General features: G+C 42.4%; 1 long non-coding RNA gene across 10 annotated transcripts in view; it reads right to left on the reverse strand.

Moving 5' to 3' along the window:
* Positions 1-13,197, reverse strand: part of LOC108230722 — a 50,616-nt gene that overhangs the window by 2,221 nt on the left and 35,198 nt on the right. For 9 of the 10 annotated variants that reach the window (XR_001808372.2, XR_001808371.2, XR_001808375.3 and 6 more), the window contains one exon: positions 1,283-4,208. This is a non-coding gene — a long non-coding RNA (uncharacterized LOC108230722). Of the gene's footprint in view, positions 1-1,282; positions 4,209-13,197 lie in introns of those variants that run through there. The other variant, XR_001808370.3, reaches the window with a different exon arrangement.

The raw sequence follows: 13,197 nt of genomic DNA on the forward strand, positions 1-13,197 counted from the left end.
GGGCAACCCTGCCCTGCCCTCAGTGAGTGTGTGAGTGTGTGCCCATTTATAAACACTTCTTCTGCAGGAGCAGGCGCGGGAGCGGGTGGGCGTGTGGTGGGTGGACGGCCCGAGGAGAGGACTCTGACGGACTTTGCATGAGAATGGTGGGGGTCCTGTGAACCTTCTGCTCCCCGCGTCCACATTCAAAGGCGTTCTCTGCAGTTAGCATGACAAACTGGGCTCCAAGTTCTCGGACGTTTCTTTTAATGCAGGACCCCCCCCCCCCTCCTCCATCACCTCACCCACCCATCCATGTCCTGAACTGAATGCATTGAGTCAGGCCTGCACAGTTTTCTCACACGACATTCAGCACATAGCAAAGGTTTGGATTGCAGCAAAATAGGCTTTTTTTGCTGACACTTATCAGGTCAGTCTTTGATGAAAAAAAAAATTAAAACTGAATTTTAAACACTTCCATAAGGATTAAATATCGTTTGTGTGCAGGCTTTGGCTCATCAGTGGGCCTCAGCTGATGTCTGTCAATAAATTAAATGAATGAAGAAATCTGAATCTTTTAGCTATTGATGGAAGAAACTCAAATTTGTATCTCGAAACATGCAAACGTTTCAGGAAATTGAAATAAAATGACTGCATTTCTTTCAGAGTAGATCAACCTTTTGTAGCCAGCGTTTGTGTTTTGTCAGATAAATGAACAGATAATTAAAGGTCATTATGTTTTAGAGATGTATTGAGTCGTGTGTGAAGGAAAAAAAAAACTAGCTCTGTGTTTAAGGAGGAGAACAGCTCTTTTAAAGCATCTTGTTTGTGGTGTAAAGGTCACAAGATCTTTTTGATACTTTTTGATGGAGACAAGACATAGTTCTAAAAGCAAAAAGACTAGTTTTTTGTGCTTTTTGGAGTGTAAATTCTTTTAGATTGAGATCTCTTATCTTTTTTTTATATAGTAGATTATAATGAATTATATTTGAGGCTTCTATTTTTTTAACGATTCCTTTAGTTAGTATCACTGTTGTATAAACATAACAGTGGTTTGTGTTGTGGAGGGATGTTTTCATTATTTTTGGCAAAGTTTCAGCTGTACTGTTGCCATGTTTTCACATGTTAATCCCGGCGGTACCTCTGAAACCCTGTTCTAAGTTATTTCTAACAACTTGCTGGTCACTGTTTATGAAATTAGACCATTTTGATTTGACTGAATTCAGTTTTGTCTTGTAAAACAAAAAGTTGAATTATTTATTTCAAAAATCTTTACAATTATGATTCTTATTCATGGCAAAAACCTGAAAACATTTTAATCAGAACAAATTTAATGACCTTCAATGCTTGATTATTCTGTACAATAAATAAAGATTCGTTTTGTGCTCTTTTTGTGTAATCTGCCCTGCATACAATGGTAACAATCAAAGAGTATTGTTTTTTTTGTGTTGTTGTTTTTAAATGCAGTTTTTTTCCTAGAGCCGAAGTGTGACCTGTTTATTTTCGCTGTTCAAATAAAACAAACAATTAAATCATTTTAATTACATTCTGCTGTTTGTTTATTCCAGCACATTCAATCTTTCTTGATAAAAATTCCAAGTTAAAACAAGGAGAAAAAGGTCTTAATTAATGATTCACAGGCAGTAAAAAAAACAAAAACAAAGAAAAAAAAACCATCAGTACAATCTACATTGACCATTAGAGTGCCTCATTTGTTTTTAAAGCCAGCGAGCGTCGTCTGTCCTGCTGTTAGAGGCCTTTGTGACGTTAACGGACCAGGATGTAATTAGAGGCCCTTCATACACAAACAAACAGCTGAGCAATTACAAGACAATTAGTTTGTCCCTGAGGGTTTATTTAGGTCAATAATGAGCTCCTTTTACAACTCAAGGATCTACTTTGAATATAATGTGAGCGACAGTTTATAATTATGAGTAAAAAAAGAATAAAACGATTCTTTAATGGAAAAAAATCTGTAATTACTTCTGTTTTACGTCATCGTGTTTAGAAAGATTTGAACAAGGACAGCTGAACAAAAGAAAACAAAACCTAAAATAAAGGCTTCAAGGTGGAAGAATGTGCTACTTTTTTCTACGCTTGTCTTCCCGCGTGTCATCAAGAGGGAGCAGGCCATTCTGTCAGAGTTGTATACAGACTTTATGTGACATGATCCGTAACTCTATCTATAGGTGTTATGGTATCATTCCCACCATTAAAGAGGTTTTCCACCTTCCCAATGACCTCCGCCTCGCCTCACAGGACACAGAAAACGATCTGATAGCGATGTCTTTTACTGTACAAGGGCTGAGCTGGACCGTGTGCCGAGTGTGTGGAAGTGTGTGTGCTGGTCACTCCGCACACGGAGTCGTTAGAAAGCAGCAGCGTCCAGCGAGTGCGGGGCTTGGCCTTCTCTCCGGTGAGAGTGGGGGAATCTGGCACGGCCAGTAAGCATGTATATCAGGCCATCTCACGGCTGGCTGGACGCTCCCTGGGTGGCCCGCCGTGGTCAATACTGCACCGCTGACTGGACACACAGAATGGGATAATCTGCTTTCTTTCAGGGCCACGGTGCACACACACACACATGCAGGTCTCCTTTTTTATGCCGGCCTGACCATGGAGGCTTGCTCGCCTGGTCCCAATTTCAGGTCAGGACCAGTCAGGGGGAGAGCCCCGACTGAGGAAGGGGACAGAGATGCTGGATGAGGGGGGGAAACCATTTCAGCCAGAGCACTGGAGCACACTGGCGGCACTGGGGCATTGCCTCTGCTGCCTGTTGAGGGAGGGGTGGGGGGCACAAAAGGAGGTGTGATCCCCACGAAAAACTAAAACCTGTGTGTGTGTGTGGTAATGAATGTGTATCTTTGTTCCGAGTTTCCTTCAGCTCCAGCAACTCATTTCGACACTCCCGCTGCTCACATACAAAAAAAGCATAATTGACACTACAGATTTAGGCCTCTGAGCTTCACCAGTGCCTCCGAACCTTCAGCCACGACTGGGCAAATCAGAGGAATCAAAATAAACAGCTTTTTGTTCTATGTCGTACTGTTCCATCACTTTTTTCCCACCCTCAGCTGTAAAATATAATGTGAGCTATTGTCACTGAACCACAAGAAAGCAACAAAAAGAGTTTGGCGACCATAGTTTTGTCTGTAGCTTTCAGCCTAAAAGGCCAGTTCCTCCTGACCGCGTTAGAAAAAGTCACAATGCCTCCTTTTATTGGAACAAAAAGGATGAGTTGTTTATTTTAAAAAGGTGAGCACAGCCACCTTTAGTAAACGACACCCAAACAAAAGAAAAATCACAGCTATAACCCATAGAAAGTATGTGTTCAAAGCACTTTAACAGAGATTAGGTTTATCACTCTGCAGAAATGAATCAGCCAGACATTGTCAATAAAATACATTCAGATTTGGATACAGGAAAAAGTAGGATTACATTTTTTTGATTAGGTCTTTTCATGGGATTATTTAATAAAAAAGCAAAATAGGGGAAACAATCAGATTTATCCTGTGAGATTAAAGAATTTAAACCCAAACACTATTCATGTAAAAACACAAATTAAACAAAAGAAAAACAACTGAGGTGAGATTTTCGTTTCAGATTTTCATCAGCTTTATTAAAAACTATCAGAACACCCTTGTCATTTATCAAAACAAATCACTGTTTCTAAGACAAATAAGTTTATTACGCTATGACAATGATATACAAATATTTTTCAATAGATATTGTCTAATAAAAAAGAATAAAGCACTTTTACTGCAGTGAACTCTTATTGAGCATTTTTACAGTTTAATACTAGAAAGTAAATTACTGAACGGAAAAAAAAAGGACCACTTGGGGTCTGGTTCAATTTCCAACCTAAAATTGGTCTCAAAAACAGTCATTTACATCTAATGAAACAAATTTTAGAAAAAAACACATTATGCAGCAGATCCATTTTATCCTTTGAACAACTCTTAAATTGATTTAAACTTACCTTTGGAAGCAGCTGCTGCTTACCTGTTCACATCGACAGAGACGGCAGACTTGATGGACGATTATCTGATTTAATGACGAGTCTAAGTGACTCATCGTGCAGATGTTGGAGGTGGAGTTTTTTTACACTGCGCGTGGTTCAGGCTAAACACGTTCAAAAGAAAACAAGCTACAGGCGGCGTGTGTGCTTTACTCCGCCAGGACAAATGTAATGGCTGCTTTTCATCCTCATGGCGTCTTCCAGACTGCATCTGTGAAGAAATGAACAAAGAACAACTTCTGTTAATCAAGCTTGATTTTCCTCTTAAAAGTTAAACATTTCAGAGGGGATTTCTTGAAGAAATCGAACATGTGGAACTGAAGGACGCACAGTTTTTGTTAAAAGCACAAACAAACGTCTAAGAGTGACAGTGCATGTGTCACCACCCTCAGACACTCGTTACTGTTCATGTTCACTGCCGGGGGGGTGGGGGGGTTGCTGTATGTTTTGCCTGTACGTTTGTTTGTGCGTCTATCAGCTGTTTGCATCAATGACCCCGGAGCTAGCAGACAGTCATGGGTCAAAGGTCAAGACAGAGCCTGTCTGGGACTCCTGGCTGACCTCCGGTGTCTGCTGCACAAACGCACACACAAATTGACTGGTGGTGGTGGGGGGTGGGCTGCACCCTCTACCAGACTAATATCACCTTTGGGATTAGGATCCAGACAAAAATGCATTGACCCCAAGAACACACACACACACACACACACATGCACACATTGCTTCTGCTGCTGGATCTGCTTGGTCATAAAACATGACTCGGTCTGCGCAGCGTGACGCAGACAGGAGCAGCAGAGGTGCTGAGTCTGAGAGGATCATCTAATTATCTTTCCAAACTGAGTTAAAGAGGGGGGTGGAGGAGACTGGGAGGGGAGGTTAAGCATCATCATCTTACAGGGGACATCAACAAAAATTTGCCTAAAGCCCAGGATCTTTCTAAACATTTCAGTCTCGACTGTCACAAACAGACGCCTTTCGGATTGTTTTTTTTTTTTTTTAAATTTTCAAAAGTGGTAATCTAGTTTTCACTTTTCCTCGTTTTCATTGAAAGGTTTTAGCTGCGATTTTGCCTGTGAATCACTGAATATAATTATAAAATACAGGACAAAACAAACTATGATAAGTGCTAAATATATTAACAACAAAAGATGTTTTAAACACGGGCAAAAATAACATCTAAAGAAACACACTGAAGCAGAGTATTTTTAAAAAATCAGGTTTTGTTTCACGGTCACTAGGCATAAAAACAGAGCAAATATTTTAACAGTAAAGCTGTGATTATACTCAAACATTGGTCCTAGATGTAATGTCAACATAACAAATAAAACAAGCTGCCCCCACTGCAGTTCTCCTTCTAAACAACAGGCGTCGCTACTGAAAAAATACCACCAAATAGCACCAGAAGAACAGCCGTGTAAATAAAAAAATATAAGTATTCATTTTTATCTTATCAGCTTAACTTTAAAGGTATTTTTGAAGTTTATGAAACATTTGCTGTACACTGACTGTACGTTCTTAGATTTATTTAGTTGTCCAGCTTTGCAGACTATGTCCTGCTGCCCTTTCAACCCATACTTTAAAAATCAAATTTGGCTGCTTCGCGCTTAAAAAGTGGTGATAGTTGCACACTTAGTACTTCTATTAGGAAACATGTTGCCATTATCAACCTTTATTGTTAATGGTTAGCCTGGTTAGCTAACTAGCAGAGCACAGCAGTTAACAAATCCTACAGTTGCCTTGGTAGACACAGGAACAGAAAAATGAAAGTTAAAACTGAAACAGTATCACCGCCCCCTATGGGCTGGCTGCACTATAAGCTTAAGGTCATGTATATACAATAAATAGTACAATTATGTGATTAAAAATATCAAAAGACACATAAGATAATTTGTTTTCCAGAAGTTGACTTCTAATGTTTCACGTAGTTCTGATCTTGCTGCTGTATGTTCAGATATTCATTTGACCAATTTAGCTGCAATTAGTTAGTTAATACCTAAATAAAACCTCCATTAATGTGCATGTAGAGGAACACACAGACTCTGGCTCCAAAAATACAACACAACAGCGCACATTTCTGCATTTTCCTACTATGAATTACATCAGGCATCGTGGATAAATCCCACAAAGTTTGGTCAAAAAGTGAAAGTTTAGTGGACGTCTAAATGGACGTTGAATAGGCATCTGTCTTTAGCCAACACTGACACAAAAAACAAGTCTGCTGATGAACCTAGGATCAACTTCTTAAAGCTTCGCTTCAACTGAGCTAGCTACAGTGCACCGTAGCACACAGCTGAAGGTCCTCGGTCTGCTTGGTTTCGGCGTCTGAGTCAGTCCTGATCACTGCTGTGAGAGAGCACTCTGATTGGCTAAGTCAGCGCTACCTTTAACCCTTTCTGAACTGAAGTACGACCGATTCCCGTATCTGAATGTGCTTAAAATAATACTTTATCACTTTACGGGCCGGATGAAATGAACACGCAGGCCGGATATGGCCCAGGGGCCACCAGTTAATGTTGACTAGCATGAAAACTTAGCTTAGAAAAACGCTGAGAGGTTGATCTCACAAGAATGTAGAAGAAAGCCAGGAGCGCCTATCGTGCTTCTGGTATTCTCACAAAATCAGGAAAGATAACAAACAAGATGAACAAGCCGCTCAACTAAAAAACAATGTCAAGTAGTTCAGCGTTTTAATTTAACCCTGATGTAGCAGTACAAAGTGAGAGCCTGAAGCAGCAATCTGGATAAAACAACATCAGCATGCCAGACACTTGTATCAAAGAGATGCAGGGCTGCAGGATCTCAGCAGAGTGAAACAGGAAAAAGGTCAGACTCAGAGGAGCTGACAAGCTGCCAAGCCATCGGGAAAACTCCCTAAATAAGCCGGAGTGTTAAGCCTGCTAATCCCCTGTATTATTGCAACATCTGTGAGGTCTAGAAAGGCTCTGCCAGTGATTACCGAGGCGGATGTAAACAATGTCCCAGCTGAGAAGGAGAGGAGAGTTTAGCAAGAAACCGTTTGAGCAACAGGAACCAAAAAAGAAAAAAAGTTACGAAAAGATGGAGCGAAAAAGGAGTGTGTCAATAAAGCGGGGGGGACTGATGAAAGGAGAAGAGGTTGTGATGGTGACATTAGGAGGAAGCAAAAGGTGAAAATACTTTTGGGGAAACAGATTGAAGGTGGTAGAGGAAAACTAACAGCAGGCTGGGAGATGGCAGACCTGAGGGTTAGGTGCGCTGATGAAACGTAATTTATGCAGGCCGCAGCTGAAGAATAGAGGGAGTCTGGGATCTCTTGAATAGCCCAGAGAACTGCGGGGAGCTGCTGTGGGTGCTAGCAGTGTGGGAGCAAATGGGGCACAGGAAGAAGAAGGGGGAAGGGGGAGTCCTTTTTTTTTTTAGGGGGGAGAGACAACAAGGGGCTGCTCTTTCTGCTCAATTCAGCCCAAGCTGTCCGTCTGACGTCCCATTAAGATTTGGGACAGGGCATGTGGAACGAGGCAATGAAGAGGAGAAGGGGAGCAGGAGGAGAGGCTCTTACCACCCACTCCAGTCTAGCTCTTCAGTTTGGCTACATATTAGATCCACGGGGTTGTCTGTCTCCTTCTCTGCATACTAATTCCCCCCTTTTTACCACAGCCTCGAACGTGAGCAAGGAGCGGAGTCGGGCTGAATCCGAGAGAGGCTGCTCGACTGAAGTCTGGCTGCGTGAAAGGTTAACAGACTGCTTCAGCAGTCAGGCTGACAAATCCAACAGGAAAAAAACAAAAACTGTTGTTTCCTACAATATAAGCCCATTATCTCTCTTTGCGGAAACATTTAAATGTTTGTTTTCTGCACAAATAACAAAGCGATTCTATTTACGGCCTTTCACAAGAGAAGAAATGCTTTGAAATGAAAATGTTTTGTTATTCCCCAAAAAATGAAGGTGGCCTATATTGTCTTTGCTCATTTCTGTATGTGTCAGGAAATAATGATTTATAAATCTACAAATGATTAACTTTTGGAGACAACCCAATTCAAGATGGCTGCCACAGCCTTCTGACGTTTGAAAAGACAAAAACGGCTATATTTCAGTCCGTTTCACAGAAATTGAGCTAAATATTGGTGTGGTAGTAGCTCAGAGTGGTTCACAATGCACACTCTGAGTGTGACATTTCATAATAGCGCATATAATTGTTTTCAAAGTTTGACTAAAACGGCTTCAAGTCAGTCATTTTTCAACATAACATGATCTTAGTTTAGTATAAATTCTGTACTTTCCTTTAGTGTTCTGCAAGTTTTTTTCTTTCAACCAGTATAAATTATTACATTTTTATAGCTCGAACAGAACATGGTTATTATCTGAGTTTGTCCCAGTAGTGCAACTTCAGGGTTTTGGGGGTTTTTTGCTCAAATTTTGTAAAGAACGCGTTGAGAAGATTAGCAATGAACAGCAATATTGGTATAGAAGGTATCAGGCGTAACTAATGTCAGTCTTCAACATCACGTATCGGTTCTGAGTTGAGTGTGAGGAGACAGACAGAGTGTGTGTGTTGTGTGTTTAAGTCCTGGCCAACTGCCAAGTGAATCTGTGTGTGTGTGTGTACATGTGTGTGTGGGTGGGTCGTTCAAGGGCCCGGCGAGAAGCAGAGCGAACAGCCAGGCAGGGTGATGGTTGAGTCTGGTGATGCAGGCAGACAGTTTAATGACAGTCCTCACCCCTGAACATACAAACCAGTGAGCGCCTGGCGTGCCTGCAGACGTGCACACGCCATATGACAAATGCACATACATGTATGATATATGGGGTGACGTTTTCTGCAAAAGACGGCAGCGCCGGGGAAAATGAAAAAAAGAAAGAAAATATTTTTCTGCGTATGACCCTGGAAGAAAATGACTTGAAGAGCTACAAATGGCCAGCGAACGCTTCTTTTGAGCATTGGTGCGCAGTTAAATATATATTTGAGTTCGTACTTCACTGCACAAAACTGTCCTTCGCAATTACCAATTAAAACTAATTGCCAGCATCACCATGGTTGCTGGTCACGTTTCTTAAAAAAAAAAAAAAAAAAAAGGGCCTTGTGAAGTAGAGACCCATTCAGTGGCCCCCAACAGACGCTGGGCTCTTTGTGCTTTTTGTGTGCCGAGTTGTGCCTGGCCGTGGCCTTGCATCTTATTCAGCAGGACTTTTCCTCAGGTCCGGACTTGAATTTGGTGCCCAAACAAAGACATAGAGCCAGCTCATTAAAAAAAAAACATGTCATTGGATCAGGCCCGGGCTGAATTGGGTGATTTTTCCCTCCTACCATAAGTGACCGTGACTGTGCGTTGGGGCTTGAATGAGAAGCCGGGTATAGAGGCCCACCAATGGAGCGCCACACCACATCCCTGTGGGAACCACCTCCTTCACAGCGGGGGGCCACGTTTTAAAGCTTTGTTGGCCTGTTAACACAGCTTTTTAAAACACCTCTTTATGGACTCAGCTAAGCAAACTGCAGCCACCGGCTTGACAGACGGAGAATGTAGAGAGAGAGAAACAAATGCAAGCGAGTGAAGGACGTTAAAATAAGAGAAGAAAGGAAGGCAGCACCTTGTAAAAGTTTGAATGAGAAACTATTCCTAAATTGGTTTAAGGTTTTAGAAAATCTGGCTTTTTTTGACTTGCCAAGAAAAAAGGAGCTACACACAAAAAAAGAACTTTGCTGAACGCAGTACAAGCAGGTCATTGATGAACTGCACCTTCTCTGTGTCCCGTGATACAGTCAGCACATGTTTACCCAGAGGACCGCGGTCATCCTGCACCTGAAACAATAGCCTGGTGCGGGCACAAGTGTGTGTGAGTGTGTGACAAACACAGCGCTGCTTGGGAAACCTGTGTTTGAGACTCAGCCAGGATGACAGTGAAATGAATGACAATGAACTTGAGTCAAGAGCCACATGTTTTGGTTTGTGTGTGTGTGTGTGCATGGGTGACCATGTATTTGATACATTGTGGGGTCAATTTTTTTAACATATACTACCTTGTGAGGACCAACTGCTCCTTGTGGGGACCAAAGCCTGGTCCCCACGAGGAGAAATTATGTTTTTGGGTTAGGGGTTAGGTTTAGGACTAAGGTGTGAATTGAGTTTAGGTTTGGTTTAGGGTTAGCTATGTACTGGTAATGGTTAGGGTGAGGGTCAGGGTTAGGCTGTAGTTAGGGTGTAGAAATGAATGGAAGTCAATGGAAAGTCCCTGCAAAGATAGAGAGACATAACATGTGTGTGTGTTCACAATAAATATCTCAATATGAGCAGAGCCCATGGGCTCCAGAGAAGAGCACCCACTAAGATGAAAATGCACATGCACGTCTCGCTGCCCCCCTTTTTTCCCCTTCTCCTTCTCGCCATGCACGTGCAGCAAGGACCCCATCCTCGCTGTGCTATTGCTGTCTGCTGCACGCCTGACGAAAAAGCAAAACAACACAAAAAAGGGGGGGAGGGGGTCCTCATGTTTACGGGCAAAAAAACAAAACAAAAAACCTGCATATTTGTGAACCTCGCTCTGGCTGTAAATATACAGTAGTTTAATTAGGGGAGGGGGTTCTCTTCTCAGACACGTTGGTAGGGGTCCTCACTATGTGCATCACCAATCGTATAGCATGTTGGGTTTTTTTTTTTTTTCAACTACTATCCTTCTCCTAGTGAAAATGTGAGAGTGCAGCCGCCACCAGCAGCTCACAGAGATGATGGTTTACGGAGCTGAGAATGCATCTGAATACATTTCCATAAAGACAGCGACGTGTTGACAGAGATGCTCTGAGCTCATAACTGTCTTATAGAGTAACGGTTGAAGCACTCTACAAAGGGAGGGCGGGAGAGGGGGGTGCTCAAAATTGGAAACAGTCACTTTATTCTCAGAGGAATCAAGGGAGCCTGTGTGTTTTGTCTTTTCTGCAAAAGGAGCTTAGTGATGACTGCTCCTCTTTATGTTCCTAATGTAGGAGGTCTATATGAATCAGAAAACACAGACAGGGTAAATACAGCAGCACAATGTGGCACCGAGAGGGCACAACAAACACAAAATTATACAAATAATTTCCACCATCCAGCTGAGTTGTCCTGGTGGGACATCAACCAATGTGACAATTTAGACGACTAGGAAAATAACTCTCCTTTAAATCTGATGCTGCAAACAAGCAAATAACATCATAAAACGTGTCGCCCACTGTCTTTCATGCCAGAATTTTAGACCAAGATCAACTTGTGTTGAGAAATGATGGCGTTGTAGCCACTCTAAACAAACCTCGAAAATAACGTTATGCACGATCTCATGCGATATCGCGAGATGTCACACTCAGGCATGTGTTGTGAATGACTCTCAGCTCCTACCGTATCAAATTTTAGCCTAATATCTGTAAAACTGGCTGTGTTGTAGACATTTTTTTGTGCTTGGCTGACATCTGGAATGGGGTTGACACCAAAATTTAATCACTTGTAGGTGCACGGTCAACGATTACTTTCTGCAAGTTTCATTAAAATTCACCCAGTGGTTCATGAGACATTTTGCTAACAGTCAGACACATAAACACACACACAAACACAGGCAATAACTGTATCGCCCGCCGCCGAAAAGCAAAGTGCCCTATTTTATTTTAAATCAATAAGCTCTCAGCAAACAACTGTTGGCTTTTGAAATAAATGCAAGTGGTAGATGTAAAATAAGGTATTTATATGTAATATACTGCTTGTAAAAAAAAAAAAAGAGGTACAGAAAATTGGAAAAAGCTTAGATTAAAGAACTTAACAGGGCAAATTATTTTTCTTTTGGTCCACATGCAGAGCCCCTTCAAAAAACCTGCTAAAATTCTTAACACGCAACCCAGATATATCAGCTGCTGATTGTATTAGAAGATAAACGGACTGAAGTTTGGAGAATAGGATTCTGCTGAACATTTTATCAAACAAACAGAATGTGAAACTGAGTAGGGACTTGGCTTCTGAGCTGTTTTTTTTTTTAGAGAAAGTGCTTTAATTAAAAAGCGGGGGGAAAAAACAATAACATGAAAGCAGCTCTATGATAAACCTCTTGCTGATATAGTCAGCTAGTCAACCCATCCTGTCAGATCATTGCCTGAGGAGAGCAGGAGAGGGAAAGAGAGGCGGCAAGAAGGGGAAGAGAGCAAAACAGGGGTGAAAAGGGTCAGCAGGGAGGAAGGCTAAACCCCAGAAGCAAGCAAAAGATTGTGTGTGTAGTGCATTTATATTTCAGCGTGTGTGTGTGTGTGCGTGGGTGTGTGTGTGTCAACCCCAGCTGGGCAGACATTTACTTGACATGCTGATAGGGATTTAAGCAGTGGGTGGGTGGTGTGTCTGACCAAGGTGAGTGAATGAGCAGAGAAGGGGAGCCTGTGGGGATCGGAGGATGATAGGCGGAGGAGGTGGTGAAGCAAAACTGCCGCTACTAAGCTTGGTTTCAGAGTGAACTGAGACGATTAGAAAGACGGAGGCAGGAATGTGGAGGCAAACGAGGATGAGGGAGGTGGGTTTTTGTAGGAGAACCCTCCGGGCCATCGAGGAGAAGGGGGACTCGTCTATTGAGGTGATGAGGGGAAAGCGGGTCTTTCTTTCAGACAGTCTAATGAAGCATAAGTCCCCGATGAAAAAGGAAAGCAGGCAGACCGCTGGGCGTGTTAGCTTGTGCCTGCTCCCCTCTCCATTTCTGCCCTCTCTTCCTCACTTTTTCCACAACCCCTCATTTCTCTTCTCCTCCCCCTCGTGCAACGCAGTCCCTCCTCTTAAAGGGCTTACACTGTTTATTTCAAGGTGTGTGTGCAGCTCACAGACCCAAACGCTGGATGAGCTGATCAAAGGACATTAAAACCACAAAGAAGTGAATAATTCGCCTAATTATGTTCAACAAAATGACAAAAGGTTTATTTGATCTGAATGGGGTTTTCCTAAAAGGAAAAATCAGGTCCAAATCATTCCAAAGGGGTGCGTGCAATGAGAGGCGTACATGTCTGATTGAGGCGTGCACAGTCGATGAACCCCAAGCAGACATGTTAAATTACAGGAGGCAGCAGACTGAGACAGACGGGGGGTGGGGTGGGGGGCTGTCAAAGTGTCTGACTGGGGTTTGGCTGGGGGGTTGTTTGACCATGGGCTTGACTGGCCTATAGGACTGATATCTGGCACAGTTTGGCTCAGGTCTGACTGGAGACTGGCCAGAGGCTGACTCCAAG

The sequence above is a fragment of the Kryptolebias marmoratus genome, linkage group LG24 (genome assembly GCF_001649575.2).
Source record: "Kryptolebias marmoratus isolate JLee-2015 linkage group LG24, ASM164957v2, whole genome shotgun sequence".
Classification (NCBI taxonomy): Eukaryota; Metazoa; Chordata; class Actinopteri; order Cyprinodontiformes; family Rivulidae; genus Kryptolebias; species Kryptolebias marmoratus.